This window comes from Haliaeetus albicilla, chromosome 13 (genome assembly GCF_947461875.1).
Source record: "Haliaeetus albicilla chromosome 13, bHalAlb1.1, whole genome shotgun sequence".
Taxonomy (NCBI): Eukaryota; Metazoa; Chordata; class Aves; order Accipitriformes; family Accipitridae; genus Haliaeetus; species Haliaeetus albicilla.
In genome coordinates, this window is record NC_091495.1 from 43133453 (window position 1) to 43160120 (window position 26668).

Here is a 26668-nt window from a genome sequence, read left to right on the forward strand (position 1 = left end):
GTTTTACCTGCGTGACCATGGAGAGGACATGAGGAAGTGGGATGGAAAACCTACCTCAGTCTTGGATTCACGGGTACGGGAGTTGCGAGAAAAAGCAACCAGAAAAGAAGATTCTTCTTGGAAAACTGCTGCTCCAGTTTCCCGTGAGCAGTCCCCCGGGCGCAGTAGATGGGCCGATCTCATTTCTGATCCTCTTGAAGGGACTTCTGATTCACATGTGCAAAAAGTGGGTAACAGATATTCTAACCAGGATTAGAGGGGCCCTGCCTCCAGCCAGGTGGAGGAGAGGGACAACCGAGTCTACTGGACAGTGTGGATTCGATGGCCTGGCACGTCAGACCCACAGGAATATAAGGCTCTAGTAGACACTGGTGCACAATGTACCCTAATGCCATCAAGTTATAAAGGGGCAGAACCCATCTGTATCTCTGGTGTGACAGGGGGATCCCAAGAGCTAACCGTATTGGAAGCCGAAATGAGTCTAACCGGGAATGAGTGGCATAAACACCCCATTGCAACTGGCCCAGAGGCCCCGTGCATCCTTGGTATAGATTATCTCAGAAGGGGGTATTTCAAGGACCCAAAAGGGTACCGTTGGGCCTTTGGTATAGCTGCATTGGAGACGGAGGAGATTGAACAGCTGTCTACCCTGCCTGGTCTCTCCCAGGACCCTTCGGTTGTGGGGTTGCTGAAGGTTGAAGAACAACAGGTGCCAATTGCTACCACGACGGTGCACCGGCGGCAATATCGCACCAACCGAGACTCCCTGATCCCCATCCATAAGCTGATTTGCCAATTGGAGAGCCAAGGAGTGATCAGCAAGACTCACTCACCCTTTAATAGTCCCATATGGCCCGTGCGGAAATCTAATGGGGATTGGAGACTAACAGTAGATTATCGTGGGCTGAATGAAGTCACGCCACCGCTGAGCGCTGCTGTGCCAGATATGTTAGAGCTTCAATATGAACTGGAATCAAAGACAGCTAAGTGGTATGCCACAATTGACATTGCTAATGCATTTTTCTCCATTCCTTTGGCAGCGGAGTGCAGGCCACAGTTTGCTTTCACTTGGAGGGGTGTCCAGTACACCTGGAATCGACTGCCCCAGGGGTGGAAACACAGCCCCACTATTTGCCATGGACTGATCCAGACTGCACTAGAAAAAGGTGAAGCTCCAGAGCACCTGCAATATATTGATGACATCATCATATGGGGCAGCACGGCAGAAGAAGTTTTTGAGAAAGGGAAGAAAATAATCCAAATCCTTTTGAAGGCTGGCTTTGCCATAAAAGAAAGTAAGGTCAAGGGACCTGCGCAGGAGATCCAGTTCTTAGGAGTAAAATGGCAAGACGGGCGTCGTCAGATCCCTGCGGACGTGATCAACAAAATAGCAGCTATGTCCTCACCGACTAATAAAAAGGAAACACAGGCTTTCTTAGGTGTTGTGGGCTTTTGGAGAATGCATATTCCAAATTACAGTCAAATTGTAAGTCCTCTCTACCAAGTTACCCGGAAGAAGAACGATTTTAAATGGGGGCCTGAGCAACGACAAGCCTTTGAACAAATTAAGCGGGAGATTGTTCATGCCGTAGCCCTTGGACCAGTCCGGACAGGACCAGATGTTAAAAATGTGCTCTACACTGCAGCTGGGGAGAATGGCCCTACCTGGAGCCTTTGGCAGAAAGCACCTGGAGAGACCCGAGGCCGACCCCTGGGGTTTTGGAGTCGGGGATATCGAGGATCCGAGGCTCGCTATACTCCAACTGAAAAAGAGATATTGGCAGCATATGAAGGAGTTCGAGCCGCTTCAGAAGTGGTTGGTACTGAAACACAGCTCTTCTTAGCACCCCGACTGCCAGTGCTGGGCTGGATGTTCAAAGGGAAAGTTTCCTCTACACATCACGCGACTGACGCCACGTGGAGTAAGTGGATCGCACTGATCACACAACGGGCTCGCATAGGAAACCCCAGTCGCCCAGGAATTTTAGAAGTGATCACGGACTGGCCAGAAGACAAAGACTTTGGAATGTTGCCAGAGGAGGAGGTGACACGGGCTGAAGAGGCCCCGCTGTATAATAAACTGCCAGAAAATGAGAGGCAATATGCCCTGTTCACTGATGGGTCCTGTCGCATCGTGGGAAAACATCGGAGGTGGAAGGCTGCTGTATGGAGTCCTACACGACTAGTTGCAGAAACTGCTGAAGGAGAAGGTGAATCGAGTCAGTTTGCGGAGGTGAAAGCCATCCAGCTAGCATTAGATATTGCTGAAAGAGAAAAGTGGCCAGTGCTCTATCTCTATACTGACTCATGGATGGTGGCAAATGCCCTATGGGGGTGGCTAAAGCAATGGAAGAAGGGCAACTGGCAACGCAGAGGTAAACCCATTTGGGCTGCCGCACTGTGGCAAGATATCGCTGTTCGGATAGAGAAGCTAGTGGTAAAAGTACGTCACGTAGATGCTCATGTACCCAAGAGTCGGGCCACTGAAGAACATCAAAACAATCAGCAGGCGGATCAGGCCGCCAAGATTGAAGTGTCTCAGGTGGACCTGGACTGGCAACGTAGGGGTGAGCTATTTATGGCTCGGTGGGCCCACGATACCTCAGGCCATCAGGGGAGAGATGCAACATATAGATGGGCTCGAGATCGAGGGGTGGACTTGACCATGGACACTATCGCACAGGTCATCCACGAATGTGAAACATGTGCCGCAATTAAGCAAGCCAAGCGGCAAAAACCCCTGTCGCATGGGGGGCGATGGCTGAAATATAAACAGTGGGAGGCCTGGCAGATTGACTATATCACACTCCCACGAACACGCCAAGGCAAGTGCCATGTGCTTACAATGGTGGAAGCAACCACTGGATGGCTGGAAACATACCCTGTGTCCCATGCCACTGCCCAGAACACTATTCTGGGCCTTGAAGAGAAAATTTTATGGCAACACGGCACCCCAGAAAGAATCGAGTCGGACAACGGGACTCACTTCCGAAACAACCTCGTAGACACCTGGGCCAAAGAACACGGCATTGAGTGGGTATATCACATCCCTTATCACGCACCGGCCTCCGGAAAAATCGAGCGATACAACGGACTGCTGAAAACTACATTGAGAGCGATGGGGGGTGGGACTTTCAAACATTGGGATACACATTTAACAAAAGCCACCTGGTTAGTTAATACTAGAGGATCCGCCAATCGGGCTGGCCCCGCCCAACCAAGACTTCCACATACTGTAGAAGGGGATAAAGTCCCTGTAGTGCGCATGAGGAGTATGTTAGGAAAGACAGTCTGGGTTAGTCCTCCCTCAAGCAGAGGCAAACCCATTCAAGGGGTTGTTTTTGCTCAGGGACCTGGGTACACCTGGTGGGTGATGCAGAAGGATGGGGAAGTTCGATGTGTACCTCAGGGAGATTTGATTTTGGGAGAGAATAGCCAGTGAATTGGGCTGTATGATACCTAACTGCTAAATACCCTGCCAATGCATGTCATTGTATCTATAGTGTCTATATGCCATATCAAGGGTATTACTGTAAGAATTACCCAAATGACTGCGGGATGGACTTTGAAACTAAGCCAAGTACAACAGCGACAGAACTTGAACTGACACCCAGCAATTTCCTCAAGATCAACATCCTCGACCTGCAGAACAAGGGCGTGAGTTGCACCAAATGTACTAGCCACAAGTTCCAGAGGCAGCATACAACGACCCACCATCTCACACCATCTCTCTTATCCTGAAGAACTGTTACAACAGATGGAGCCCCAAAGTCATGGACTAAATAAAATCAATGGACACATTAGAGGAATAGCCCATACGCTAAAGGAATACCATTCGCGCGTGTGTGTGTGTGCGGGGGGACGACGGGGACGGACGCAAGTCCATATACTTATATATATATAAGACAAGGAAGTGGTAGTGGTCGATTGGAAAATGTAAGATCTGGGCATGATGTAGATGGTATAGAATAAGGGGTGGATAATGTCCTGGGTTCAGCTGGGATAGAGTTAATTTTTACAGGAACCTGGGAGGTGGGGGGCATAGCCGGGGCAGCTGACCTGAACTGGCCAAGGAGCTATTCCATACCATGTGACATCATGCTCAGTATATAAAGGGGGAGCGGGCCGGGGGGTGGGCTCTTCTTTTCGGTGGGGGAAGTGGCAGACCGTCGGGTCCCGGGTGGTGAGCAGTTGCACTGTGCATCACTCTTTTTGTATACTTTTTCATTAGTACCGTTGTTGTTGTTGCAATTTCTTTGTGTTGTTCCAGTAAACTGCCTTTATCTCAACCCTCGAGGTTCCAGGTTTGGTTTTTTTTTCTCTCCTCCGTCTTCCCCCCATCCCACCGGAGGGGGGCGGGAGGAGTGAGCGAGCGGCCGCGTGGTCCTTTGTTACCGGCTGGGCTGGAACCACGACAGTCTACTTTTATCAAGCTCCCTATCCATATTTTTTAATTTATTCCTGTCTGTGGTGTACCCTGTCACTTTTAAAATTATATTTCCATGTGTGCATTTCTTTTTTACTCTGTCCTTATTTCTTAATTTTTTCTTTTCTTTCTTAATGCCATTGCTTATTAAATTTTCTATGTCAATATTTATTATGTTTGCTGTCTCTATTTTTTATTGTTTTCCTGTCTTTCCTATACCCTGCCCCTTTTAAAATTTCTTCCTATGTCTCCGTTTATATCTAGTTTTCTGTCCCTATTTTAAATTTTTTTTCCTGTACCCTGTAAATTCTTAGATTTTTTTCTGGGGGCGCTGGTTTTGGCTGGGATGGAGTTTAATTTTTTGTCGTAGTAGCTGGTATGGCGCTACATTTTGGATTTGTGACCAAAGCAGCGTTGGTAGCAGAGGGACGCGTTAGTCATGGCTGACCCGTGCTTGCACAGCGCCGAGGGCTGTTCTGCTCCTCACCTTGCCCTGCCAGCCAGCAGGCTGGGGATGCACAAGGAGCTGGGGGCGGGGGGCACAGCTGGGAGAGCTGACCCCAACTGACCAAAGGGTTATCCCTTACCATACAGCATCCCGCTCTGCAATAAAAGCTGGGGGTGGAGGTTGGTGGTGGGGTGCTGCTCAGGACTGGCTGGGCATTGGTTGGATTGGTGGTGAGCAACTGTTTTCACTTGCATTGCTTGGTTTTCTTTCCCTTTTTCTTTCTTGTCGTGTGTCGCCCCCCCCCCCCCCCCCCCCAAAAAAATTCTTTTAAAGTATTAAACTGTTTTTATATCATCTCATGAGCTTCTTTCTCACATTTACCCTTCCAATTCGCCCCTCATCCCACTGTGGGGGAGTGAGCGAGCAGCTCTATGGTGCTTAGTTGCCAGCTGGGGTTAAACCATGATGCTATGTCTACTTTTACGAAGCTGCCTATTACTGTTTTTTAATTATTTCCTGTCTGTCGTGTACCCTGTCACTTTTAAAATTTGCTTTCTATGTCTACTTTTATCCAGTTCACTGTCTTTATTTTTTAAATTTTTCCTTTCTGTCCTGTGCCCCGTTGCTTTTAAATTTCCTTTCTATTTCTCAGTTTTAGTTTGCTGTCACTAATGTAAAAATTTTTCCTGTCTGTCCTGTACCCAATCACTTTTAAAATTTTCCTTCTATGTCTACTTCGATCAAGCTGTGTATTGCTGTTCTCTTAATTCTTTCCTGGCTATTATGTACCCTGTCACTTTTTACATTTTCTTTCTATGTCTACTTTAACCTATTCATTGTCTGTATTTTTTAAGTTATTCCTGTCTGTCATGTAGCCTGTAGCCTTTTAAATTTTCTTTCTGTGTCTCCATTTAGTTAGCTCTCACTATTTTCATTCTTTTGTCTGTTGTGTACCTTGTCACTTTTCAAATTTATTTTCTATACCTACTTTAATCTATTAACTGTCTTTATTTTTTAATTTTATCCTGTCTGCCCTGTACCATCTTGCTTTTAAATTTTTCGATGTCTCTGCTGTCATTATTTTTTAATTCTTTCCCATATGTCCTGTAACCAGTCGCTTTTAAAATTTTCTTTCTATGTCTAGTTTTGTTCAGTTGGCTCTCTTAATTTTTTTAATTATGTCCTGTCTGTTCTGTAGCATATTGGTGTGAAGCGTTGAAATACAGAAAAATCTCTCATTTTTATATATGTATCAAAAAATAATATTCATTTATATATATATAAACATTTCAGAATAAAAACCTATACCTACTATATTATATAAAGGATTTTAGAATATTAAAAAAATCTAAATAGAGAGATAGAGGGTATTAAAATACAAAAATAACTCATGTATATGTAAGTTAAAAAATAAAGGACTTTAAATTGCAAAAAAAAAATTATATATGAAGGAATTTAAAATAGAAAAAAGTCAGAATAGGTAGAGCTATCCACACTTACTCTGTATTACACAGTAAGTCTAAATAGATATTATATGTCATCTGAATAGAGATTATATGTAATAGTAAATAGATATCCAAGTCTAAATACATAGTAAATAGGTATGTAAGTCTAAATAGATATAATAGTAAATATATAGGAGTGTAAATAGAGAAGTCTGAAAATATACTTTAGTGTCAAAATACATAAGTCTAAAGATATATAGTCTAAATAAATATTCTATATAAGTGTAAATATATAAAAGTGTAAATAGAGATAATATATGTCTCGATAGATATTATATAAGTGGAAATAGATAATAGATAGAAAATACATACATATTCCCTAAATAAATATATAAGGGTAAATAGATACATAAGTGTAAATGTCTATGATATATAAGGTTTTTAAAGTGCAAAGAAACCCTATTTATAGAAAGGCTTTAAAAAGTCGACCCCCCTCTATCTCTCTACTGAAAATATAAAAGTGCTTTCAAAAGCTGCCCCTTCCCCCTTCTTCTTTTCCCCCTTTTCCCATCCTGATCTGGGGCCAGTTCCCCCCAAACAGTGACTTTCCCCTGCGGGGCTGTGCAGGCAGAGTAGGAGCTGCTGCCATGACACAAAGATACCCCCAAACCCTGATTCTGGGTCTGCAATGGGGGAAAAAACCCAATTTTTGGGGAAAACCCCAACAATTTGGGGTCTCCCAGGAAAGTCAAATCTGTCTGGATTTGTGCAGCTAGAAAGCAAAAAAACCCCACATTTTCATGCACAAAACCAACAGCAAAAAAATCACCAATTTTTATATTGTGGAAAAGTGCCCCCCCCCCCCCCCCCCCCCCAATTTGGTATTTTGGAAAAGCAAAAAACCTCCAATCTTTACATTATGGAAAAGCAAAAAATCCCCCAATTTGGGGTTAAATGCCAGCAGTTTGAGGGGCACCACTGGAGATTATCTGCTGGGGATTATCTGGTGTGGGTCTGTTATCCAGAGTGGATTATCTGTGGCAGGTTATCCCCAGTGAGTTACCTGCTGTGGATGATCCCGGGCAGACCCCCTGGAGTAGGTCATCCCCATGCATGTCCCCCTCCCCCTGTGTCCACCTCTCCCCCTGTCCCATGTGAGTTTTCTTTCCCCTGTGACAACCCCCACCCCCCCCCACCCCCTGTGCTCCTATCTTGTCCCCCACATCGCCCTCCCCACCCTCCATTCCGTACCACTTCACCCCCTGCCCCATAGCCCCTCTGCCTCCAGACCCCTGGGGGTACTGCCTGCGCCGCCCCCCCCATTACCCCCACCCACACTCTGAAACCTCCCTCAATTCTCTGCACTCCACTCCCACCCCAGTCTCCCTCCTCCTGCGTTTTGGATTTGTGACCAAAGCAGCGTTGGTAGCAGAGGGATGCGTTAGTCATGGCTGAGCGGTGCTTGCACAGCACTGAGGGCTGTTCTGCTCCTCGCAGCAAAGTGTGGCTGTGACGCTTGCTGGCGGGAGCGGCAAGGAGTGCAGAGCCATGCTCCTGTACGGAGCAAAGGTGGAACATCCAGGGCTCTATGGTCCTCTGCTGAGGAGACATCTGATATCCTGACACACCTCTCTGCTTTCCCTGCTTCATGTCTAATTACTTTGCACGCCGGAGGGCAGGGCAGTACGTAACACTGTGCATCGTCTCTTCGATAAGAGACAAGCCCCACACAAGAAGCCTTGCGTGCGTGCAGGATTAGGAGAGCAGAGTTCCGATAGCACGGAGGTGAGGAAAGGTGCGCCCACCCCAACTGAGCCCCAGGGTCGCCAGGGTATCGCTCGCTTGCAGGTGGGCTGCTCGCATCTGGTGCGCTGGGACGCGGCGTTTCCTGCTGGACAGAGCTGCCCCTCTGGCACAAAGCAGCTTTGGGTCTCTTGTGGCCTGCCTTCAGGCTTTCACCTGAACCAGGCGTTTTTTTTTTTTTTTTAAATCTCTCGCCAGCATCTGTTGACTGGCTGCTGTCACTCCCACAATCCTGATGCCACATGCAGAGGGATACAGCAGGCCCCGGGGCTTGGTCCGGGGCAACCCCCCCCCCCCCCGCCTTTTGCAGGTTCCCTGTGCTGCTTCTCCTCTCTAGATAACGGGGTGGGGGGGCAGGGGCAGAAGCGACCACCCGAATTGTCTGTTCTTTGCACTTGACTGCTGTAAACGCTCCAGCCACTCGGGTGCTTTTTGGAACGGGGGCGATGAAGATGACTGCCCGGGCTGCGAGAGGGGAAAGGGCAGGGCAATGTAAGCCCTGTGCCCCCAGTAAGTAGTTGCCGCCTGTGGCTGGTGTCTACTGGGCTGAGCTGTCAGTCATCCCTCATCCAGCTGATGCTCAGAAGAGGATCGTTACGGGGATGCGGATGCTGGTGCCCGGTGACCGAAGGTGGGAACTGGCGTTGGGGAGGCGCGCATGCGCGATGGCTGGGCTTATGCTGTTGCCTGGCAACCGGAACGCGGTACGGCAGCTGGGGAGGCGCGCATGCGCAGTGGTGCGTTTCACAGAGCGCCCTGCTGTTGCCTGGCAACCAAATCGCGACACGGCGTCTCGGCAACTGCGCATGCGCAGTGGGCGGTTTACGTCGCTGCTGCTCTTGCCCGGCAACCAAAACGCGGTACGGCAGCTCGGCAACGGCGCATGTGCGATGTCCTTTTACGGCGCTCGCCGCTGTTGCCTGGCAACCATGCGCGACACAGCATCTCGGCAACTGCGCATGCGCGGTGGCGCGTTTTGCCGCCCTCCTGCTGTTGCGTGGCAACCAAAACGCAGAACAGCAGCTCGGGAGCCGCGCATGCGCGGTGGCGGCGCGTCCCGCCAGCGCTCTCTTCCGCCGCCTCTTGACCAAAGTTCGGTACTGCAGCTGGAGTGCCGCGCATGCGCGCTGGCGCGTTGTGCCAAGCCCTCGCCGCTGCCAGCCCGCGACCGATGTTCGGTACTGCAGCTCGGAGGCTGCGAGTTCGCGGGGCTGCCCCGGTCCTGCACGTGCCGTCCGACGTTAACGGTAATGCGGCACCGGCGGGAGGTGCCGCCGCGCTCGTTGCTTCCTCCCGGTAAGGAAACGCCACCGGAAAGGAAAGCTTGCAGGGGCTGTTTCTGCCTGGCCTCCCTCTCCGCCTGGCGTGGGAGCACAAAGGCACAGGCGGGGCGCTTACCGGCTGCGAGCAGGAGCTGCTGCGGCTGAAGCTGGAGAGGCCACAGAAAGGTAGAGAAGAAGAAATGGAAGGCTGGCCGGCCAGCAGCTGCCTCCCGCTGCAGGCAAGAGAGAGCCTGCCTCTCCGCGTGTGGAAGGATCCCTCTTCGTAGTCCGCAGCAGGTCAGACCGCCGAGGTGCACCGCAGGGTCCGTATGCAGCACCGACGGTGCCGTACGGCCACGTAGCGTGCGAGCGAGCGAGGCTCTGTAATGAACGGGTTAACTTTGTTCATGAAATCGAGAAGGGTGAAGAGACATATTGAGAGTTAACATATGCCTTGTGTAAATAACAAAAACTTGCTTAAGTGATGCGTGAAGGTCACGGGTCACAGGAGGAAAGCAATGGCTATAACTTACTAGATAAGGAGAGGAAGGACAACAGCTGCAATTAACAAAGACTGTATTTCTCCACATCAAAAGACATTCTACATCAAAGGATACTCATCCTTGAGAAAATTTACTGAATCTACATAGTAACAGACCTGCACAAGTGAGGAAAGAAGAAGCAGGACAAGGCGGAGACTTACAAGAAAGGGGGTACATGAAATGTATATAAGGAATGTAACGGTAACATAAAGTTGCGGGCCTGTGGCGGAGCATTGCCTCCCCGGCCGCCCAGCGCTGTTTTGCTCTCTTATCGCTTGCTAATAAATTTGATTTTTTGTCAATACAAATTGGCTCCTCCAATTTGTCACGAGCGTTTATAACAGCTCCGTGCCTAGGAGGCCTCGTCTTGCAAGACCTATGAGACGCGTGTTTCTCCTAGGGGGAGGACGGCCGCGCCGCCGGAGTTACGGAAGAGGAGGGGAGCGGGAGAGGAGCAGAAAGAAGCGTCTGAACTGGCAAATTCTCCTGGCAGCACCAAGAACAAGAGCTGTGGTGAGCCCCGGGCCCTCGGGGCCGTCTCCCCTCTTCCGCGTTCTGGTCCCTCCCTGCCCCTCCCCTGGTCCCCTCTCTTTCCCACACCGCTGCTTTTTTTTTTTTTTTCTCCCTTTCCTCCCTTGTACCTCTGATACTGAAAAGCCAGTCAAAGAAACTCCCCAAGACTAGTTTTGGAGTTTAGAAAGCAGGCATTCTTCATTGCAGCGCTAGATGCACGGGGGTAGTTCCACCTAGCGAGCATGCCACAGCTTTAGCACAAACAGGTTATATAGAATAACTAATTGCATATTAATCAGATTAATATACATATACATAAAAATGATGGCAACCGATTATCACAGTACTGCCTACATCCGATCATGCGCAACGAAGGATCCATTTGAGGCGAAGGGCTGCTTTTGCAACCACCGACCCATTTGAAGTTCTTGCTGGCTGTCCTTGAAGTCTTTATTCTTGTCCTTGTTCTTTGATCTTGAAGCTTAACGCAGTTTCAATCACATGTGGTCAGTTTCAGCATTGTTCTCATCTAGCGTACAGGAACATCTAGTCATAAGAGCAAAGAACTGCAAAACTTAGGAGTACCTACCTCTGCTAGTTAATTGCTTGGCTATACTTTTGTCTATTGTTTCAATCGTAGTGTTACTATAAGATTTCTAATAATTATTTACGAAATCTCACTTTTACAGTCACCTAGCAGCAAACCAGTTTCCATGGCTGGTACAAAATATTAAAACCATCCAAATATTTAGACGTGCCATACAGAATGTATGGAAATATGCTATCAGAGGTGTCTGAGGGGCAGGGGGAGCACCGGGGGGGGCCCTGAGCCCCAGAGCAGACTCGCTGGCAGGACTCGATAGGCACGCGGCTGACTGAATAAACGCTGGCCGTCCATCCCCTTTGCCCTCCGGGCTGCGTTTGCGCTCCCTTTGCGTGGGGTGAGGGGCCGTGAGGGAGCCCAGGGGAGGAGGAGGTGAGGCGCTGGGGGGGTCGGGCCGTGCCCCCCTGTTCCTGCTGGGCTCCAGCTGTTGCAAATATTCTGGTAAAAAAAAAAAAAAAAAAAAAATTTAATCACATAGAAGAGTTAGATTTGATTAAGAAGTAAAATTGTGAAGCATAACGTACAGGATTGTTAAGTCTGAAACGTAGCCATAGAAACTTTAGGAACTGTGTTATGTGTGACTCTAGGAACCTTAATATTGTTAAAGTTTGAAATAGCTAACCCTAGAAACCTCACCAGGAAGTTACTGGGTTTTCTACGTTCTGTTTCAGGAAACTAAGGAAACCGTCATGGACACCAGTTTGCTGCTTGGAAACCCCCTTACCCTTCCCATCTTGATCTGAGTATCGAAGATGCCAGTCAGCAGAGCTAAGTGTAACTGACCAACGATTGTTTTTAAATAAGAATATTGATAAGGTTATATAATCAAAGGACCGATCATTATAAAGGTTAAATTTAAGAACGAGCATAGTATGCATTTTTATGGAAGGAGCTTAGGTAACAATGACCTGAAAGAAAAAGTCTGTAAAAACTGATGGATTTTGATACTAAGGGGGACACGCCTTTGGAGGAGCGATCCCCCGTGTCCCCAGCGCTGTGATAAACGAAGTGCCTGCTTCTTAACTTCACGTTGGTGTTAAGGAGATTTATTCTGGATTTCGGTAACGGTTTTGGCGACCCAGTTGGGATCTTGCGAGTGAGACTGGACGAGATCGAGTGTTGATCGAACTCCGGCCGGCACCGAGGCATTCTCGGGGAGAACCATCACCCTCGACTCGCAAAGCTCCTCGCAGCGTTCCCTGGAAAAAAGGTAAGGCGTTTCTTCTTTGGAATTGGTTTGGAAAGCCTGCCCGTGAGGCGCAGCGAAAGCTTCACAGGGTTGGGGCTTGGAGGGTACCCGTTTGCAGTGGAAGCCTAGGCGTCTGCCCGTAAGTCATAAGTGAAAGCTATTGCTGGGTTGGACTTTGTGTATTATTTGGGACAGCTGTCATTTGCACTTGTTTAGTATTTGAATGTATATAAGTATAATGGCATTAGCAAAATCGTTTAAGAATAAGAGTGCAGGAAATAGAACTGCTGATGAAAAGATACCAAATACATCACCGTTGGGATGTTTATTGGCACACTGGGGTGAATTGCAGGAAAAATGGTAAACAAACAGAACTTTGAGTTACAATACTATATTGCAATTACTGTTGTTTTGTAGGAGAGAGAGTAAATGGAATAAAGTGCCATATGTAGATTTGTTCTTTTTAAGTGAACGTATCTGATGGGGACTGGAAGGGAGTCTTCCAGCAGAACCTCTGGTTACAGCTAAACCGGGAGAACAGAAAATTGAATTTGAATTGACACTAGAGTCACCTTTTCAGTTTTAAATACCTTAGAGGGAGAGTTAAGTTTTGAAGAAATTGGTGGTGTTGGTGCAACAAGCGAACGAGAAACTAGACCCTTCTTTAAATCTTTAACAATGAAATTAGGAAAGCAATGGGTTGCTCAGCAGTTTTTGTATGTGCCAAATTCTCCTAAACTCCTGTTAAGGAGAGATCTATTTGAGAACTTGGAGGCAGAAATTAAATTTAAAAATGGAGAGATTAAAATTTTAGTTCCAGAAACTAAACGTATCGAAGCAGTGGCTTTGCTGTTAACAGGATGGTAACCGAAAGCAGAAGATTATACCAGTCAAAGTATAATGCTGTAATTCCAATCGTCTGGACTGGAAAGTTCCCAGTAAATCCAAAAAGCAGAACCTGTGAGAATTGATTTAAAGCCAGGATCGAATACGGTAAGAATTAAACAATACCCGCTAAAACCGGAAAGTCGGAAAGGGTTAGTAATGGTAACACAAAAATTTTTAAGATACAAATTGTTAATAGAATGTGAATCCAGATATAACACCCCGATCTTGCCTGTTAAAAGGCTAATGAAAAAGATGATAGATTAGTTCAAGATCTCAGAGCAATAAATCAAATAGTACAAGATACTCATCCGGTAGTAGCAAATCCTTATACTTTGTTAACAACCCTAACAGAGAAACAGGAATGGTTCACAGTGTTAGACGGAAAAGATGCCTTTTTCTGTATTCCCTTGGATCCCAATAGTCAAGAGGTTTTTGCTTTGGAATGGGAAAATCCTGAGACTGGGAGAAAAACACAATATACTTGGACAGTCTTGCCTCAAGGCTTTAAGAATAGTTTTACCATTTTTGGAAATCAATTGATTAGAGATTTGGAAGAAAGAAAATAATCAAGAAATCTTGTTGAAATATATGGATGATCTGTTAATTGTAGCTGAGACGGAAGAACAATGCACAAAGTTACCTATTAACTTTTTGAACTTTTGGGGAATCAGTGGATATCGAGTGTCAAAAGAAAAAAACCAAATAACCCAGAAAGAAGAAACTTATTTGAGTTTTAAAACCTAAAAGGACAGAGACAATTAGGAACTGAGAGAAAAGAGGCAATTTGTCGTCTCCCTGAACCTAAGACTAAAAAAATTAATGACGAGCATTTCCGGGAATGGTTGAGTGGTGTCACCTGTAGATTATAAATTGTGGCTTCCTGGCCCGACCTTTATAGGAGCAGCTCAAAACCTCAAACAATGGATTGGACCGATGCCGAGAAAGCTACTTTCCAAGAATTGAAACAGGCTGTAATAGGGGTGCCAGCCCTAGGCCTGCCAGATCTCACAAAGACACTTGAACTTTTTGCTCGTGAAAGAAGAGAAAGAAAGCAAGCTCTGGGTATCCTGGCGCAATATTTAGGGCCAAGTGGGTGAGCTGTGGCCTACTTCTCGAAGTGATTAGATAATGTGAGTCTGGGATGCTCTGGTCGTCCGAGAGCCATCGCTGCAACTGTGCTACTGATCCAGGAAGCTCGTAAGTTCACCTGAGGACAAAGGATTACTGTACGTTTCCCATATGATAACTGTTGTGCTAAAACAGAAAGGGGGGCATTGGTTATCCCCTAGCAGAATGCTGAAATACAAGTGGTGTTGCTGGAACAAGATGATGTTTACCTAAAAACTACTACCACCGTTAACCCTGTTGCGTTTTCAACAACTGATCAAGTTAAAGGAGAACTGGAACGTGACTGCTTGCAGACAATCGAAAGAGTTTACTCCAGCTGACTGGATCTCTGAGATGTGCCGCTAGAAGAAACAGATTGGGAACTATATGCCGACGGAAGCAGTTCCATCTGTGAAGGAAAACGTTTATCAAGATAGACAATAACTACTGAGGAGGTAATGGCGTTGCCAACTTTGCCTTCGACGATATCTGCCCAAAAGGCTGAATTGATAGCTCTTATTCGAGCTCTGGAACTAAGTCAAGGAAAGCGAGTCAACACTTGGACAGACTCAAAGTATGCTTTTGGAGTAGTACGTGCACACGGAGCGATACGGAGAGAAAGAGGACTGTTATCTGCACAAGGAACCACCATTCAGCACGCAGAACAAATACCGAAATTGTTAGAAACCATTCAAAAACCAACAGCAGTCACGATAATGCACTGTAAAGCACATCAGTTAGGTAAGACCGGTCCTAACGCAGGTAACCGACTGGCTGATAAAGCTGCTAAAGAGGCTGCGGAAAAAGGCATCCTAGCACTAGTTCCAGAGAAAAGTACAAAATTGCCTAAAGAAACTCCAAATTATAATGAAAAAGATGAAGAATTAATTATTAGATTGCAGGCTAACAAAATGAAACAGGATAGACTGTAACACCGACAGGTCAAATAATAGTCCCACCCACAATAATAAGAGAAATTGCCCGAGCTGAACATCACAAAGTCTATTGGGGAACAGAAAGTGAAATATGACAAAGATTGTTTAAACAATTAGAAGCGGATGTGAAATTTATATATAAAAATATCCCCGAATCAGTAATAAGATCATCTTTGGGATTATGAAATAAGGAAATTTTTTAGGAGAATATTAGCAAATTGATTTTATAGAATTGCCTTGAAAAGAAGGATCTATCCTAGTTTTAGTTGATATCTTTACTGGGTGGCCCGAGGCTTTCCCTTGTCGCACCAACAAAGCAAGGAAGTACTCAAAGTCTTGCTCAAAGAGATAATACCAAAATATGGGGTGCCTGTAGGAATGTCATCTGACAATGGCCCTCATTTTATAGCAAAGATTATGAGACAAGTTGAGCAAAGTATTATCTATAGATTGAGACTATCACACCCCATATAGACCACAAGCAAGTGGGGGGGGCGAGGGGGGAAAAGAGAGAGAGAGAGAGAGAATGAACTATACCCTTAAGCAACAGTTGAGTAAAATTTGTCAGGAAACCTCACTCCTCACATGGGTTAAAGCATTACCCATGGCTCTATTAAGAATCAGAGTATAGCCAGAAGAGAAAGAAAATTTAAGTCGTTATGAAATGTTGTATGAAAGACCGTATCAAGAGTCCTATGTTCTGAGTATCTTGAGTGCCTTTGGAGATATGTTTTTAAAAAGTGTTATGATTTCTTGAAGCAATTCTTTTCAAGAACTTTGTCAGTATGTCTCCACAGCTGGACCCTTAGAACTGGACGTAGCAGCGCATCCCTTCCGACCAGGAGACTGAATATCTATAAAATCACTGAGAAGCGGAAAGGACCGTCTCGAGTCATTTTAACAACCCTTATAGCAGTAAAGGTCTGGGAGAAGAACCTTGGCTTCATTATTCAAGAATAAAGAAAGCACCAACAAGAAACTGGAAGTCTAAAGAAACTGGCCCTTTAAAACTGAAAATCTATAAGTAAGTTTCACATTATCTATTTGGGAAAACAGCTGTGTAAAGTTGATAATATTGGGTTGCTATTAGGAATATTGTCGAGGGCAATAATCTTTTTGTGTGTTTAGAAGGTGTATGCAATTTTTTTGAGGGGTTCTAAACATGAGATAAACAAAATGAAACAATTATTGTTTGAGCTATTAATCTTGAGATTAACCGTTTTTGTAATTTGGATTAAAAAAAAATAATGTAGTTTTGTAACTGATTCAAAGTTTTGTAAAGACACAAAATTTAACCTCAGTAACAGCCTGCCTTCCAATTCCAAAGTCAGATGAAAATCTAGTTCCGTGGAGAATACTGACATTGAATTTAACCAAAACTTGAGAAAAGATGCAGAACAATGAGAATCATTTTAGCAAATTAAATTGGATGGATTTAAAAGGCAATTGTTTTTTTAAAATTTGAAAGAAGGAATTATAGCGTTGTGAATTATAACATTACCAAACCATCCACCTCATGGACAAAAGAATTCATTTAATCGCCCTTCGGGAGAAACTTGTACAAGCACCCCTTGGGGCTGTCAGTTGCCAAAACCGTAGAGACAAGTGCAGAAAGGAACTTGGGATCATATTTAAAATATAAAACGATGTTTAGAATTTACTGGAGTTCCAGGATCCTTGTTAGAGCCACCCAGAGTCGGGACCATCTATGGAAATTTAGACTGGTTTAGACAACCAGAGAAAAATCACAGATCCTAAACAGAGCTGAATGAAGGTTTATACTTGCAGCTCCTCTGACCTCAAACTCCAAAGACTTTGTCTAGTAGCTAAAGCTCTAAGATGGGGATGTATTTGTAGAAAGTATAATAATATTTTACATGATCTTTGGTCCCCTCTTAATAACGGAAAAAATTTAGCTTGGAATTGACTGTATTAAAGGACAGGTGCAAAGTTTAGGGTTAACTGTTTGGGTGACTAGTGATGATATGTGATCCACTCACCTTTTCATGAAAGAGAAAAGCAAATCGTGGACTTTAGACTTAATAACCCTATCCTCTCTCTGGAAGAAATCTCCCTTGTGGCCTCGCTGGTGGACCTGGGTAAATGGAAAAGATGATACCTGGCAATGGCCAAGTCTTAGAACTAAAATAAGATGGGCATTAAAATCTGTATTTTAACTCCAGTTAACACCTCTTCCAAATCAGATGACTCTTGACATCTTTCATTCAATCAAGGAAGTGCCTGCTGCTTAAGTTCACATTGGTGTTAAGGAGTTTTGTTCCGGATTTCGGTACCACAGCTGCGGGCCGGGGCTGGAGGAGCCGCAGGTGCGGGCAGTGAGGCTGATGGGGACGGCCCCTCCCTGGCCAGGGGGGGCTGCCGGGGGAGGGGCCGGGGCGGGGCCGGTGGGAGCCCAGGCAGGAGCGGAGCGGTGGCCGGGGTGCGGCTGCCCCTCGAGAGAAGGTGAGCGGGGCCGGGCGCCCCTCGGACCGCGAACGTCGGAGGCGGGGGTGGCCTGTGCCGAGGCCGACCCCTGGGGGCTCAGGGCGGCTGGGAGCACGAGCACGTGCGCGCGGGGGGGGGCTCACAGGGCGGGTGGGAGCACGTGCGCGCGCGGGGGGGTGCTCAGCGGGCCCCGTGGCGGGGCTGCGCAGTCGGCCGGCGGGTTCCGGGGAAAGCCCCGAGGAGGACGGCGGGGTCCGTGTCGGACGCACGTGAGCGGCGGCGGCGGGCGCTGCCCGGAGCCGGGCGGGGGGTGCCGCGCCGTGCCGGAGCCGGGCGGCGAAAGCGCGCCGGAGCTGCCCGGAGCGGCGCTGGGGGCTCGGCGGGAACTGCGGCTGCGCCGGCGTGGGGGTGGGCGGAAACGGAAGCGGCGTCCTCTCGGGGTCAGGCAGCAGGGCAGGCTGCCTCCCGGGGCATGCCGGGAGCTGTAGTTTTCGCGGACTCGGCGGCCGGGCGGCAGCGTGGCTCTCGGGCGCGGCGTAGTCCTCGCTGCCGCCGCGGCCCCCGGAGTCCGACAAGGTCAGACGCAGGAGCGTTACCGGTTTCGTGTGGTTTTCCGCGGGCTTCCCGCTGCGCCCGCTCCCCGACCAGCCGTGCGGACGCGCCTCCCGGGCGCATGCGCCGTCCTGCGCGTGGGGCAGCCCGGCGTTCGCTCGCCGGCTCTGACCCCTCCGGCGCATGCGCGGTCCCTGGGAGCAGCGTGGTGGCGCGCAGGGCGCGGGTCTCAGCGGCAGCGGGCGAGCGCCGGGACCGCGGGTGAGGCGAGCGATCCCCTCCGGCGGGGGCGGTGGCGGTGGCGGGGGGTGCCTCCTGGCCGCGCGGGGCTGGCGGGACGGGAAGCTGCGAAGCGGCCGCCGCGGCAGGCTCCCGGTCCGCCGGAGGCGAGCCGGGCCAGGGCAGCGCCGGGCAGTTCCCCGAGAGCCGATAGAAGGGAAGAGGGGACGGAGGCGGGCACCCCCCAGGCGCGGCCAGCGGGCGCCTCCCCGAGTCGCCGGAGCTCCCCCGGCGCCTTCGCTCGGCCCGTGTGGCTGCCCCCAGCTCCAGCCCCTCCCCTGAAGCCTGTGCTGTAGCCGCAGGCAGCCCCTGAGCCCTGTCGTGAGGGCAGCAAGCTGGCCCTGCGATGTTCTCGAGTCTCCCTGAACGTGGGTGCCGTTAGCAGCGGCGCGGGGAATGAGCGGCGTCTGCGGAAGCCCCTGCGGAAGGAGGGGCTCTGGCCAGGGTTGAGCTACGGTAATAACGGTCACTGCTGCCTCTTTCCCTCTCCCAGAGGCCACACTGTGAGTGCGGTTGTCTGTTCGTCCCCGGGGATGCCGTTGACTGCAGCAGCCTCAGGCTTGCGTGGGCTGTCTCTGCCTGGCCTCCCTCTCCTCGCGGCGCGGGAGCACAGAGGGACAGGCGGAGCACTTACTGGCTGTGGACGGGAGCTGCTGAAGCTGGAGAGGCCACAGAAAGGTAAAGAAGAAGAAACGGAAGGCCATCTGGCTGGCAGCTGCCTCCCGCTGCAGGCAAGAGAGAGCCTGCCTCTCTGAGTGTGGGAGGATCCCTCCTCGTAGTCCACAGCAGGTCAGACCGCCAGGGTCTGTATGCATGACCAGCAGCGCGGTACGGCCACATAGTGAGCGAGCGAGCGAGGCTACATGTCTAGGAGGCCTCATCTTGTAAGAGCTGCGAGGCGCTTGTGTGTTCCGTTATGTGGAGGACAGCCAAGCGACTGGAGTTACAGAAGAGGAAGGGAGGAGAGAAGGAGAAAGAAGCGTCTGAACTGGCAAGGTCTCCTGGCAGCTCCAAGAGCGAGAGCTGTGGTGAGTCCTGGGCCCTCGGGGCCCTGTCGCTCCTCTTGTGCGTCCGGTCCCTCCCTCCCCCTCTCCCTCCCCCCTCGCTTTCTCATGCTGCTGTGACGTTTGGTGTTTTTTTTTTTTTTTTAATTTTGCTTCCCTGTGCCTCCTCTCTTCTGTCTATTCTTGTCCTGCTCCCTCTTCCTCCCCCCCTTCCTCTCTCTCTCTCTCATTCGACTGCCCCCCTTTCTTTTTCTCTCTGCGTTCTTGTCCTGCTCCCTCTCGCTCTCCCCCCCCCCCATCCCCGTCTTTGTCCTGCAGCCAGTCGCTGTTTTTTCCTTTTCCATCTCCTTGTCCTGATCTGCATCCGCCTCTTTCCCCACCTCCCAATTTCTCTGGCCTGTTCCCCTGGCGTTCTTTTCCTCTCTGCGCCTGTACGTGCCGCTCTGTGTGCCTGCCTTCCTATCTCTCTTCTTCCTACTTTCTGTTTCTCTGTCTATCCCTTTGTCTTGCTTGCTGTTGCTGTTTATTTTTGTCATTCTGGATCTCACTGTCCCCGTCCTTCCTGTTCATCTCTTACTCTCTGTGACCCTTTGTGCTGCTTCCTGCCCCTTTTTTATTCACCCTCCCTCTCTCTGCAGGGCTCCTGATACCTCTCTTTCTAAATTTCCCAACCCCCTGTGCTTCTCACGGTCTCTGTCTCTGTCAGTCTCTCTCTCTCTCTCTCTCTCTCTCTCTCTCTCTCTCTCTCTCTCTCTCTCTCATTGTTCTTGTCTGTCGCGCTGTCTTGCTTCCTGTCCCGTCGTTTCTCGCTGTATCCCTTTGTCCCGCTCCCTGCTCGTATTCGTATTCCTCTCTGTCCTGAGGACCGTCCCAGTTTTTTATCTCCGTCCTGCCGCTGTCCTGATTTTTCCTTCTCTGCTATGTTCCCTGTCCCTCTGTCTCCTCTGTCCCTGCTGCTTATTTCTCCATCTCTGTCCAGACCCCTGTCCCTTCCCCCCCACCCTGCCTTGCTGTTCCTCTGCCTTGCTTTCTTTCGCTACCTTTTCTGTCTGTCTTTCTCTGCCCCATTCCCTCTCCCGCCCTTTCTAACTGTGTCTGCCTGTCCAGCTAGCTGTCGCTTCTTTCTTTTTTCTGTTCCTCAGTACTTTTTTCTTTTTCTGTATCTCTCTCCCACTGCCCATCGCAGTTGGTTTTTTCCCCTCCGATGCTGGCCTGCTCTTTGTCCCTTTTGTCTCTCTGTGTCCTTCTGTCATGCTCCCTGTGTCTATTTAATCGCTTCATCTCTGTCCTGCAGCCTGTCGCTATTTTTTTTTTTCCTCTTCCGTCCCTTTGTCCTGCTCCCCGTCCTTGTCTCTCTTTCCCTTGGTTCTGCCTCCCGTCCTTTTTTCCTTTCTTGCTCCATCTCTCTGTCCTGCTCCCTATCCCTCGCGCGTTCTCTCTGTTTCTGTGTCCTTCTCCTTGCCTTTCCCCACGGTCTCTGTCTTGTACCCTCTTTGGTTTTCTTGTTTTCTGGGTGGCTGGGCCCGGCTACCCGCGGGGGTGCTTTGGCTGGGGGGTTTGGGGTGGGGGCCTGGCCGTGCCGGTGATGGCGGGGAAATAAAGCCTGAAACGGCAATCGAGAAGCGACGCCCTGCCTGTGCTGGGGCTGCCCCGCAGAGGCGTGGGGCCGGGCCCTCCGCAGCTCCCGAGCACTCCCCGAAACTATGTGTGGGGCCCCGGGGGTGCAGGGCTGTGGGGTGGCTATGCTCAGCGTCGCCCGTGGGCACTGCAGGGTCAGAAATGGAGAACAAGTTTTCTGTTCCTGGGGCTTGACAACAGGCTCGCGTGGCTGATGTGGGGGCTCGGAAACGGACCGAGCTGCGCGGCTTTGGGCCCAGAAACAGAGGTCCGGCCCTGCGTGTTTGGGCCTTGAGAACGGGCTCAGCAGCTGGGTTTTTTGGCTCCCAAATGGGCCCCGAGTCAGCTGGTGTGGGGGCCAAAAGCGGGAGCCAGCTTGGCTGGTTTTGCAGGTGGGTGGGAGGGTGTTGGGGGCTGCGGGGGGAAGCGGGGGGCGGGCAGGGTGCGTGGACCCTCCCCGGAGATGGGGGTCTGGTTGTATCGGACGCCAAAGTTTGGGATTCCGGCACGCAGCAGGCCGAACTCAACATCTGTGATGGTCTGTGGGGGGGAAAGGCGCTTTTCAGACCCCACGTGCCCTCTTTGAGTCCAGCTCTTCTTTCTGCGCTGCTCAGAATAGTTGTTAAGTAATTAATTGCGCAAACTAACGAATATTTATTTGGCGCGTAATTCTGATGTTTAATCCTAATGCTCCAGTTTTGACAGCAGTTGATATACAACCTTATGGAAAGCCCAGACTGTTGCACGTAGCGGGAGCTTGTAAGGAGAAGCAGCTGAAATCAGCCGGAGCTTCAGTGCGGAGCTGGGGCTTCAACGAGCCAGAACTGTAGCAAGTGGGAGCTGGAACGAGGCGGGGTGTCCGCTGTCTGGAGCGTGCATTAGCCAGAGGCAAAAGTACCTGCGGCTGTAACGAGCAGGAGGCGCGATTAGCTGGAGCGTCCTTTCGCTGGAGCGTCCTTTCGCTGGAGCGTCCGTCGGCCGGACTGCGCTCCCAGCACAGCGGAAGAGCGGCCAGGTGCAGGCAGGGCTCTCCGCAGCAAGCAGCGCCGAGCAGCAGGGAGGTGAGTTGTCCTTCTGCCAGCGGGGAGCCCGGCCTCTTCCCTCGGGCATGCAATCCACGCCGCGCTCCTCTCTCTGCGTGGAGGGTCTCTCCCGGTCCATTCCCGCGGGCAGAAGCGAGGTGGGGGTCCCCCGTCTCTCCTGGGGCAGTCCCCCCTGCGAGGGGGCACAGGCGAGGTGTCGTCGTCCCCTCGGTACCGGGCAAAGGGGAGAGAAACCGGCCGGTGGATGCTCCTGAGGTGCAGAGCCCTTCTGGCAGAATCCTCCCCTGTCTTTTCACCGTTGGCTGGGTGTGACAAGCAGGTTCATTTCTTTGTCTCCTCTTCTCCCAGTGTCACCTTCCGCGTCACACGAAGAAAATCCTGCGTGGTTAATTCTGCTTGCTGCTCAGGTAATCGCACGTATTGGGCTGGGGGAGCGGAGAGAAACACTTGCGAGTTCGAGGGCACTACAGATGCTCCACGTTAAACCCACAGAGAAGGCAAATTTGCTGCTAGTGCAGAAAAGATGATGGAAAAATTGCTGTTCACAGATCGTGCCCTGTTCCTGAACTGGTCCCTTGATGTGTTTTTGTTTCAGGGGAAAGAATGAAATTTCCTGTCTGGTAAATTCAGAGCTGCCTGTTAGCTTCTTCAGGGTCGAGTGTTTCTCTTCTCTCTGTTCATACTGATTTTATGGGCAAGTTGGAAATAGCCTTTTACTTTTTTATATATAACTGAATTTTTAGGAATATGTGGTGTCCCTGTAGTTCATTTTTGAGCACCTAGATGCCAGTAGAAATGTAATGAGCGAAACATGATGGGAACTGGTACTTAAACTTGATTTTTGTTTGGGGTTTTTTTTTTTTCCTTCCCCATTAAGAGTGTTGATGGCATGTTGTCCCATGGGACAATCCCCATTCCGTTCAGCAGAGTCTTCAGTCTAGGACTTTTAAGTGAAAAAGTTTGTCCTTCCAAAAAGGGACTAGTCATTCCTAGGACCGAGGCATAGACTTGGAGAGTCGCTTAAGTACGTGATCGGAATGAAAGCCAACTTTCAGTTGACGTTGCTGCTGTTGGTCTTTGCTTTCATTGATTTCTCCACCACTCCCTCGTGGTTGGGAGCTCTGAATTGTAATGTTTTTCAGTCTCTAACACGTTTCCACCCCCCAAAAAAAGGAGAGGCAGTGTCTAAAAGTTAATTAGTTTTCTCACAAATGCGTGAGTAAATAAAATTTGAGTTATGATGATTAAAACCATAAAAATGACACCAGTCTTGCACATCTGGACTATTTCTGAACAGGCATTCATCACACGCAGCAGTCGTCAGAGTACAGATCACCTGCGCTTCATGCTCTGACAAGACAAAATGCTGAGGCAGGGATGAGCTCTGAAAGAAGAAGGAAAAAAAAAAAAAAAGAAGGATACAGGGTCATGGTTTTGTTTTGTTGTTGTTTGATTTTAGAGAGTGCAATATTGACTGGTGCCAGCCTGCAGAGCTCTTGTGCTGCCTGAGCTCTCCTTCTCTTTCATGGCTGTAATTGTCGTTTGGATAATTGTAGAAGAGCAATTAAGTTACTTGCCTCTGTGAATGTGCTGGTAATACCAGGAAGGCAAATGCTTGAACCAGTAGTGAATAACTTGGCGACGAGTAGAATTTCTGAAGGAAGAACAGCAGCAGCAACAGGAAGCAAATAGCAAGTGACCAAACACTTGTGTGTGTCAAAGGCATCAAAGCTTTCTTGCCGAACGTTGTTTGGCAATACGTTCCAAATGGCTTTTTTCGGTAAACGTAAATTTTCAGGAAGTTCAGGGCTGTGTGTGGCAAAACGTGTCCCTCTGCGTACGCGTCCTGCTACGTAAATAGCATGGGTCAGTGGCAAGTCCAGCGGCAGAGCTGCTGTTCCCTACTCTCGACGTTGCCGTACTAGTGTTGCGGTATTTAGACCTTCATGGACGGGCTGAGGAATGGAAGGAGAATGCCCGTTTTCTGTAAGGGCTCAGAATGCCGACCCTTTTCTCTGCCTGCCGCTCCCCTGTGCGTGAGATGAAGCTGTTTTATTTTTCTCCCTTGTTCCTGGTCTAAATATTTCTGGAGCTGTTGCTGCTGTGGGTTTGCAATTGGTGTTACTGCGTTTTTGTAGCGTTCTAGCGATGGGTCGTTTCTGCTGTGGCGAAGCGTCGAGATACGGTTTTCGGTTTAAAGCGTCAGAAACTACGTTCACCGAAACCGGTAACTCGCAGCGTAGGGGAAACCGATCTGGCGCGTGCAGCTGTGCTTGCAGGGATGCTGGGTGGCTCCTCATCAAAACAGCAGGCTGTGTGCATGGACATCCGTAGGGTTGCGCTCTGGGTCCTAGAGCGTTAACGTATTTTTGCTGTTGGAAGATGGAATGGAGCGTGTGCCTGTTAAATCTCAGGGCGGTCAAAAGCTAGGAGGGACCCTGAGCGGGTTTGGTGGCACAACTGCGGTTTTAAAAGGTCTTGACCGTTTGGAGCAACGGCCTGGAAAAAATGATTCCTTTTTTGCAACGAGGCAGTTCACAAGGACAGATGTGTTGCTGTGCTCTTTAGCAAAAATACTCAACTTGGGACATATAGGGTGATGAAGCCTCGGCTATACTAAGGCTTGAGAAAATGTATGTAGGTCTCTATGTCTGTCACCTGCGTGTATCTAAGAAAGTGAGTTCTAGTGAAAGTAAAGTTGCCAATGAGTCAAAAAAGAAAGGGAAAAAAAAAAGGCACGGTTGTCTGAAAAATGCAAAAGCTCTAGTGGCCTGTGTCAACAACTGTACCGAAGATGACGCAAAAATACTTTTTCCTCCGCTCAGTCATACTGTCTTCACAAACCTTCACAAAAACCCCGCAGCTTTGGATTCCTACCCAGTTTTATGCTAAAGTGTTGTTTTTTTTTTTTCTTCTTCTCTCAGTTGGATGTCAGCTGCCACCATTTCACCCTGGTTGCCCTTTCTTCTGCCGTGAAAGTACAAGACAGATGGAAAGTTTCCATAGTGGTCTGCATTTGAAGAATATTTTTTATTTGAAGAATAAAATAAAGAGGATCTGTAGGGTTTAGGGATTATTCCGTGCGGGGCCCGGACGATAGAACACCAATATGATGATTAAAGTCGTCCCTTTATTGAGCTTAGCTGATCATTTTTATACAATTCTCTAAGTTGTTTAGAAACTCTGATTGGTTGCTGCATGCAAGCATTTGGTGTCCACGCGCACAAGCATAAACGGTGCTTGGTTACATTGGTACTGTCCACGCGCACAAACGTAAGATAAAGTTAGTTATACCCGCTCTGTACACGCGCATAAACATAGGACATAATTGGCCGTCTTAATTAGAGCATGCAGGACTTGTCTTAGTCCAATTGGTCGAGATAAGCCCCTGAATTGAGGTTGTTTGTGCCAAGTTCCCTTTATCATGGAATGTGCACTTGTGTTTTTCTAATTGGTATCTTTCTTTTTCTCTCTTCTTGTTTATTCTGTTCAAGGCCTTCTAAAAGCGTCTGGAACGCTCCTGTGACCATGAGCTACTTGTAGGCCCAATAACTAAATTCCCTATAACTGAACACTACAAGGATCCAGCCAGCAGCTGCAGACAGGAGATAGCCTGCCTCTCCAGGTGAGGATGGATCCTTCTTAGTGTAGTCCTCAGCAGATCCGATCACCGGTGTGCACGGCAGGGTCTGTATGCGTAACCAAAACCACAGTACAGTCATGTAGTGTGTGTGTGCATGTGAGGCTGTGTTTCTAGGAAGCCTCATATTGCAAGAGCTGTAAGGCACCAATCTATTCTCTTAGGTGGATGACAGTCAAGTGACTGCAGCTACAGAGGAGGAAGGGAGAGGGAGAGAGAGACAGACATGTCTGAACTGTCAAATTCTCCCAGCAGCTCCAAGAGCGGGAGGTACAGTGAGTCCTGGACCCCTGGGGCTGTGTCACCCCTCTTCTGCATCCCAGTCCCTCCCTGCCCCCACCTTTTCTTTCTCTCACTGCTTTAATTTTTTTGTTTTTTTCTTCCTGTACCTCTCCCTCTCTCGTTCTCTAAGTCCCCCTCTTTCTCTGTTGTTCTGTCTCTCTGTTTTCTTTTTCTCTCTGCACTTCTGACCTGTCCCATCCCTCTTTTTTTATCCTCTGTTTCTGCCCTGCAGCCCATCACTACTTTTTCTTTCTCCATCTATCCGTCTTCTTATCCCAATCTTGTAATTCCTCCCTGTCTGCCCTTTAGCCCTTCACAGTTCCCGCTGCTCTCAGCTGTCTAATGCTGTGTCTCTATTTTTAAATTCCTTTTTCTGCCCTGTATTCTGGATACACTTTTACTTTCTTAGATTCTTTTGTTCCAGGTCCCTGTCCCTATGTTTTAACTTCTTCCCTCACTGTCCCATAGCCCATTTTTGTCTTTATTATTCTCTCTCTGTCTGGTTCCCTGTCCCTATTCTTTATTTTCCCTCTCTCTTCCCTTTAGATCATCAGTGTTTTTGATATTTCTCAGTCTCTCTCATCTACCTCACTCTCCCCTTTTTTAATTCTTCCTTCTGCCCTGTGGCTCATCACTAATATTTG

General features: G+C 48.8%; 4 long non-coding RNA genes across 4 annotated transcripts in view; 2 read left to right on the forward strand and 2 right to left on the reverse strand.

Moving 5' to 3' along the window:
* LOC138688774 (uncharacterized) overlaps positions 1–26220 on the reverse strand; it is a 34107-nt gene extending 7887 nt beyond the window's left edge. Inside the window, exon 1 of the long non-coding RNA XR_011327615.1 lies at positions 26132–26220. This is a non-coding gene — a long non-coding RNA (uncharacterized lncRNA). The remainder of the gene's footprint in view (positions 1–26131) is intronic.
* Positions 7981–16905, forward strand: LOC138688773 (uncharacterized). Its single transcript, XR_011327613.1, has 4 exons — positions 7981–8396; positions 10310–10439; positions 11715–12253; positions 15922–16905. It is a non-coding gene; the product is annotated as an uncharacterized lncRNA (long non-coding RNA).
* Positions 10756–17262, reverse strand: LOC138688771 (uncharacterized). The gene is made up of 3 exons (XR_011327611.1): positions 17163–17262; positions 16824–16868; positions 10756–11481 (listed from the first exon to the last, which is right to left on the reverse strand). It is a non-coding gene; the product is annotated as an uncharacterized lncRNA (long non-coding RNA).
* LOC138688770 (uncharacterized) lies at positions 18356–25117 on the forward strand. The gene is made up of 3 exons (XR_011327610.1): positions 18356–18420; positions 18932–19466; positions 25027–25117. It is a non-coding gene; the product is annotated as an uncharacterized lncRNA (long non-coding RNA).
* Positions 26221–26668: the final 448 nt, after the last annotated feature.